Source organism: Mustela putorius, unplaced genomic scaffold (genome assembly GCF_011764305.1).
Source record: "Mustela putorius furo isolate JIRA1106 unplaced genomic scaffold, ASM1176430v1.1 tig00000407_pilon_pilon_pilon, whole genome shotgun sequence".
Lineage (NCBI taxonomy): Eukaryota > Metazoa > Chordata > Mammalia > Carnivora > Mustelidae > Mustela > Mustela putorius.
The window spans coordinates 1,751,604-1,759,556 of record NW_025421373.1 but is presented as its reverse complement, the minus strand read 5'-3'; the positions used below and the strand labels follow the sequence as shown (position 1 = coordinate 1,759,556).

At 33.7% G+C, this 7,953-nt stretch overlaps 1 pseudogene; it reads left to right on the top strand.

Moving 5' to 3' along the window:
• Positions 1-4,154: 4,154 nt before the first annotated feature.
• LOC101675433 overlaps positions 4,155-7,953 on the top strand; it is a 108,259-nt pseudogene continuing 104,460 nt past the window's right edge.

Below are 7,953 nucleotides of genomic sequence, written 5' to 3'. Positions count from 1 at the left end.
TTATACAATTTGTATACAATTCAGCACTGTTAACACCAGACACTATGCTATATAGGAGATTTCCTTGAACTTCCCTGTCTTGCATAACTGAAACTTTGTAGCCTTTGACCATTGACTCCCCCACTCACACTTTCTCCCAGCTACTGGCAGCTACCATTCTATTCTCTACTTCTGTGAATTTACCTTAAATACCTCAGATAAGTGGAGTCATACAGTATTTGTCCTTTTGTGACTAGCTTATTTCACTTAGCATGATATCCTCCAGGAAGCCTAACAGCCACAATGAAACAAGTACTAAGAGCGAATTCTGTGCTTCCTGCTTTAAGTGACTTTTATCAGTTAGTTTTACTATCCTAGCATGTTACTGTGCTTCTTCTCATCAAAGAATCTGATTATTTCCTACCCTTCAGTTTGCTGATACTGTATTTAAACACCCATAGTTTTTTACCCGATCTTTTTTTCTAGCTTTGCTAGAAGAATCTTTAAAAAAAAAAAAAAAATCAGTTCATGTGAATTTCAGCCCAAAACTCTCCAATATCTTCCCAATTCAAAGTAAATACCAAGTCCTTTGAAAGGCCTGCTATCCTTTCTCATAGGATCTGATTCCTCTTTACTCTTACAAACTCACTACAACCTCATTTCTCTCTCCACTCTGGTCTCCCCGGCAGGCATCCCAAGTGTTCCAAAATACATTAGGCAAACTCTTGCTAGTGCATTTACAATTGTTATAACTTCTGTCTATAAATTTTTCCTCCCGTATAACCACATCGGGTATCAATTCTTTCTTTGGTCATTTGCCAAATGAAACTTTCTTCATGATTCTTAGAATATCTAAAATTGTATCCTCCATTACCTCTAATATTCAAAGCTTATTCCTGTTTGACTTATGTTTTATAATCATCCCCAAGTCATACATTATTTATTTATTATTTATTTTATATTTGTTTATTTATTTATTTTATTTATTTATTTAAAGATTTTATTTATTTATTTGACAGAGAGAGATCTCAAGTAAGCAGAGAGGTAGGCAGAGAGAGCGAGGGAAGCAGGCTCCCTGTTGAGCAGAGAACCTGATGCGGGGCTCAATCCCAGGACCCTGAGACCATGACCCGAGCCGAAGGCAGAGGCTTAACTCACTGAGCCACCCAGGCTCCCCAATTATCTTTATTTTTATGTGTATTCCCTAATAGAATATAAGCTTCATAAAGTAAATATTTTTGGTTTATTGGTTCCTTATGTTATGTGTGGCTCATAAAACAGTGATCCAGGATTATTTTTTAACTAGATTAATTAAAAATGCATTATAGTTATCACTTCATTATGAATTTAATTTTAAGACAAGAAATAATCTCTTGTATTTAGAGTAACAAAATACATTTTGAATATCATTAACTTTATTTTGAACTTTAGCTTATTATTTATTTGTAGACTAGAAAGTAAAGGGGTGCTTCCCTATGCCTTCAATTCCAAAACTAGTTTTTAAATTTACAACAAAACTCAAAAAAACACAATTTTTTTTGCCTTCCAAAAAAAGTTACTGTTTTCTCTCTAATTAATCCAGGTGTTTGGTTTAAGTGACTTTCATTAGATCACTCATGGGGTAATCTTCAAATTATCATCATCAAACTATTTTTTTTTAAGTCCCAAGGTTTTAAAATATTCCTTTACAAGCTAAAAGCATATTTGTGTTACTTGCTAAACTTTAAAATATATTTCTATCTTGTTAAAATATTTTAAAAGATATTCATTAACATACTTATGTTTAACATTTTGTAGAAAGAAGAATGCTCAGATAATAAATAAAAATGGGCTTTGTGGAGATGCCAAATATTAAAAGGAAACATTACTAAAGTGTCTCCACTCTAGCAGAGGGTTTGGCAAACTACTGTCCATGGACCAAATCCAGTCTTCCACCTGTTTTTTGTTAATAATATTTTACTGGAGCACAGCCTGAGTCGTTAGTTTTGCACTGTCTATGGATGCTTTTGTGTTTTAATAGTAGAGTTGAGTTATTGTAAAAGAGACATATGGTCTACAAAGCTGAAAGTATTGACCCTATCTGACACTTTGCAGACAAAGTTTGGCAAATGCTATGCTGGTAAAAGATGAGGGTTAAATTGTAAAAAATGAAAAGGAGTAAAACTCTATGACTACCATGAAATTCATGGAACATTATAGCTGGTGTTCATAAGCCATATTTGCAAATAGACTGAGCTCCTAAGGGAAATCAATATAGATAAACATTAAAACTGAGAGCTATCATGAATATTGGATTATATTATTTATCAGGAGTGTATCCAAATGTTGTCTCAATGTTGGGATAAACAAATGCAGTAAAAATGGATTGTAACAGATAAAAATGTAAAGAACTGTATCATGTTACATAGCCACTGTTTTGTGTCAATGTTTGCTATTTCTCAAGGAACATGAAGATATGCTACTTAAATATCCCTTCACTGGGCACCTAGGTGGCTCAGTGGGTTAAGCCTCTGCCTTCAGCTCAGGTCATGATCTCAGGGTCTTGGGATCAAGGCCCACATCTGGCTCTCTGCTCAGTGGGAAGCCTGCTTCCCCTCCTCTCTCTGCCTGCCTCTGCCTACTTGTAATCCTTCTGTCAAATAAATAAATAAATTTTTTTAAAAAAATCCCTTCACCAGCAGCCCCTAATTTTTTTAAAGATTTTTTTTTTTTTTTTTTTTTTTTACAAAGTAAACTAGTAGTTTACTAGTGCCTAATAAAGAATTTTATTGAACATTATTTTCATCCTCATTGTTTTGGCTATTCTACTTTATTTCATTTCTTTTCAGTGTTCCAGCATTCATTGTTTATGCACCACACCCAGTGCTCCATGAAATACTTGCCCTCCATAATACCCACCACCAGGCTCACCCAACCCCCACACCCCTCCCCTCTAAAACCCTCAGTTTCTCAGAGTCCACAGTCTCTCATGGTTTGTCTCCCCCTCTAATTTCCCCCAACTCACTTCTTCTTTCCATCTCCCAATGTCCTTGAGATTTTTTTTTAGCATCCAGACTTATCACATAAGAAAGAAAAATAACAGTCCTGGTAGTGTTTGTTCAAAGACGAGCAGTAGTTTTGATCACTTTTGGTCTATAAGAGTGGTAGAAAGAGGGAGAACTACAGAATGAAGCAAAACGACCAAAAAATTGGAATAATAATACAGTTGACTTCAGTAAAGTCTGTGCTATCTAAACCCTCCCCCTGAACATAAATAGAAGGGTGTGAACCACACAGACTGTGGAAATGGTACTTATGTATACTACTTACCTCTTTATACAAGTCACCGTAAAATGTAAGGTCCTAAGTCAATAATAATCTTTTATTAACTCATGAATCTACAACTTTGGTGGTTATTGGTGGAGAAAAGGACCTGCTCTACTCCACATAGCATCACCTGGAGTTATTCAGAGGACAATAGGGATACAGAGTTATTTGAAGTCTCACTCACCCACATGTCTGATGGTTTGGGGTTGGCTTTTGGCTGGGGCCTCACCAAAAGGCTTTCAGCAAGAACATCTCCCTGTAGCTGTTTGACTTCCTCACAGCATGATGATTTGGTTCCAAAAATGATCATTCTGAGAGAGAACCAGGAAAAGCTACATTGTCTTTTAGCCTCAATAATCATCACATTCAATCACTCTTGCCATAGTTCAATAGAAAGGTACACATCTTCTCCCATTTGGTAGTAGAGTGTCAAAGTTCTAAATAAGAACATAGAAAACTGGAAATGTTGTGACCATTTTTGAAATATAATTGAACACACTAAGAGTAAATAAAACATTATTTTAAGTGTTATATATGTCACAATTTGTATCCAAATCTTATTTACATAAGAAAAATTGAATATGCTTTTTACTATACTGCAGCTTATCAAAAATAATTTTTGAAGAAGAAGACAAAAAATATCTAAAAGTGTTCTAGGCATCAAATTAATTTCTTTTACCAAATTACAGTATTCAGTCACAAAATGGATGAAAAATAAAATGATGCAGAGAGCTTAGTTTTTGATTTTCCATACACCATAACAAATGAAGGGCTATGGTATGGAAGTTCTTCTATAGTTGGTGAGGATATAGTTCAGTATTAGCAGAATGACTAGTTCCACAAAGACGTTATCTTAGAAGCATTGGTCCATGCTTCCCTGGTCTTCAACCCCCAATGATGAGTTTCAAGATGCCAAAGATATTGTCGATTCAGAACCTGTGAGATGAGCTCTTTTGCATTTCATGAATGTTTCACATCTTTTAGTCCCTTCTGATGGCTGCTGGCTGCCCACCAGGGATATGCGTATCATACTCCTGAGTACTTAGGGAGAAGGTGGATGGTCAGGATTCGTTTGTACTAGCTCTCTACCAGGTCTGAAGTTGCTGAAGTTTATAGTTGTGCTAGAGCTATTTTTATACTATAAACACCACAAAACATTAAAACATAAATCGATTAAATATTTTTAAAATTCCTTCTCAATTCTAGACAAAAACCTCAGAAAAATGAAAGAATGGACACAGGAGATGTGATGAAGCAAGAAGCTGTTGATGCTTGCAATTTTCTATTTAAAACACCAACCACACAGTGACCCTATATACAAAAACAAGAAAGGATGGGGGTTGTACCTTGGAAATAAATTATAGTGCCTTTTTTTTTTTAACATGTTCTATTTGACTTGTAGCAAAGTCGGAAAATCAGTAAAGGGGTTGACCTCGCTACTAATACATGCATGGCATCTGATGCTCCAGGGATGTGGGAGATCACCCTGGTATGTGCTCACATCACCAGCTCCTCAATTCCATTAAGAAAGACTATGCCTCTCTTTTTCCTGACACCCTGGTTAATATTACCAAAATCTAGTCATGAAAAACTGATTTTGATCAACATCATAATTTACCATATGTCACCGGAGTCAAAATGGAATATTTTCCCAAGGAAACCAGTAACATCATGAAGAATTTAAAAATCAATGAAGTATTAGAAGAGAAACATCACACTGTTGATAGTCTGTGATGTACACGTTAGGGTAGAAAGGAGTGAAGCAGGTGTTGAATTTTATGAGGATATGGAAGCAGAATATCTGCTTTTGAAGCCAGTTTATTCTATTTACAATGCATAGTCTGTAACTCATTATTATGCTCAGCAATACATGATACACAGATTTGAGGAAGGGCGGTCTTTGCCCTGATATGCTAAATTAAAAAAAATTAGTATTGAAAATAAAATATTTCTCTGAAAGCAGAGTTTTTGAATACTGTCAACCATAGTGTTTTTTTCTGGAGACACAGAGGATATTTCTAGGTATGAACGTGAATTAAATATACACTGAATTGTAAATAGTTGAAATAACATAAAAGGTTGCCAGTTAAAGGAGGGAAATAATATGACTAATGTGCTTTTGCTTGAATGATTTTTTACAGCTGAATTATAAGTATGATAAAATGGACATATTGACAGAATATTAACTCCATTGTGCTGGAGGCAGGACATATTAAAATATTTGTTCTACTTACTTTTCAATGTCATGCTCATATCCTTTATAACTAAAAGGATATTTATGTATTTGTTGGAAGTTTTGTTTATCTAGGTATATGAATTGCTAATTTTGATAGATAAGGAACTGAGGACTGATTCAATTGTGCAAATATTCAGAATTTTTATTAGAGTGCCAAGTATAATAAACTATATGTCTACATTTTTTTTTATCTGTTTCTGAGGAGGAGATGATTTAAAAAAATGGACTGTCACTAAACATTTCAGTTTATCTCCATGGATCTCAATGAAATCAAATCATGTAATAAAGGCTGAAACTTCATCTAGCAGCATAATATGCTCCTGTCACCCTTTATTAACATGACAAGGTTTAAGCCATAATTCATGTATGCAGGTTTGTTTCTCATTATTCATAGGTACTCTTTTGTCCTTAAGATTTCTAACTCAGAAATGATATTCAAATTTAGGATATTCTGTAAATCGCTGACAATTACACCAAAAGTATAATTTGTTTGCTGTTGAATAATTTATATCTATAGGAAAAGACCTTCCATTTCTTCTAAATGCTGATTTTTTGGGATGCATTCTATATACATATATATATATCTCATATATAACATAGTCCATATATGTGTTGTACAACACATATATGTTCTTCCCTTGAGGAAGGACCGCCCTTCCTCAAATCTGTGTATCATGTATTGCTGAGCATAAAAAATGCCACTACTTTAACATTTATTTTACTTTAGAAAAATGTATATTAAAAATATAAACTTATTTAGAATAATGACAATATTTATCTTTTACATATTACATTTTAGATTTTCCTAAGAACATTCAAGATAGTTAAACTCTTAGTTTGAACTACTTGGGGCTAGTAGCCATATTCCCATGAAAAAATTCAATGAATCAATGTGACATAAATGAAATAAAGCTGTTGTTTTTATTAAGATAATATAAAACTATAAAGCAATCTGAAAGAAGATTGACTTATTGATCATAAAATTCTTAGAAAAAATAAGCATATCAATGAAAACCTTTTAAAAAGAAGCATACTGAAGTGTGACCAGTTTGGCCTAATATTAAAATATATTTTAAAGCCTCAGATTTTAAAAACATGTATTACTACAAGACTAAATTGATGAACAATGAAATAAAATAGGAAGTCCAGAAAATGACTTAAATGCATTTGGAAAGTTACTCTATGACAAAATATCACCTCTAATCAGTGGTCAGCTATGTAGAAAATTCTGAAGATTTTATAAAAATTCTATTAGAAATAAGAAGTGAGATTAGTAATACTGTGGGCTACAAAATTAATATAATATTTATAAAAACTTATGAAAAAAAGCTTTTCTTTCCATCTTCGTTTCTCATTTTTATATCCTGTAGTCATGTTTCTCATCTAATTTCACTGGCTGGGCTCTCCAATACAACATTGGATAAAAGCAATGAGAGGACATATCCTTGTTTTGTTCCTAAGTGCAAAAGAATTCATTCACTTTTTAGTATTAAATATAATCTTAGCTTTGGTACTTTTTTCTCATAAATGTACTTAATCATGTTAAGGAAGCTCTCTTCTCTTTCTAATATATTAATAACTGAGTTTCACCTTTAACACGATTTTTCTGCATTATTGAGATACTAGAAATTTTTTAAAAGTTCCTTTATGTTGTGAATTACAATTAATTATTGAATATTAAATCCTGTATTGCTTGAATGAAAAGCACTTGGTCACAATATATTTTAGTCATTACATTTTACTACATTTAGTATCACCTGCATAATTGATGAGACCGAGTGCAAAATGAAAACATTCAACCCCTTGTTCAAAAAGGAAGGAAAAGAAAAGGAAAGCAGGAAAAGCATGCTTTTAAAATGTTCGAAATGATACAGCTTTTCTTTTTTTTTTCTGTATCTTTGTCAATATACTTAGCATTATGTTCTTTCTTTGATTTTTGATGTTCTACATGATGAAAAATTAATAATTTAAATTATTAGAATGACATTTATCATCATACTGTGTAATACCAGTTTTAAATGCAGAGACACGAACCCTTAACTCTTATGCACAACCATCAAAATTGCACACTTCATATTTTGTGGCTCTTATATGTATGCGCATTTCATTGTTTTTAATTTTTTAAATATTGTGTTTATTTGAGAGGGAGACCGAGCAGTGGGGGAGGGGCAGAAGGAATGACATAAAGAGAGGGAAGCAGACTCCAAGCTGAGCAGGAAGCCTGTGGTGCTGGACCCCAGAACACAGGGATCATGACCTGAGCTGAAGGCAGACACTTACTGAGCCATCCATGCTCCCCAATGCATTTCATTCTTTTTTTTTTTCTTTAAGATTTTACTTATTTATTTGACAGAGATCACAAGTAGGCAGAGAGGCAGGCAGAGAGAGGAAGGGAAGCAGGCTCCCCCCTGAGCAGAGAACTTGATGTGGGG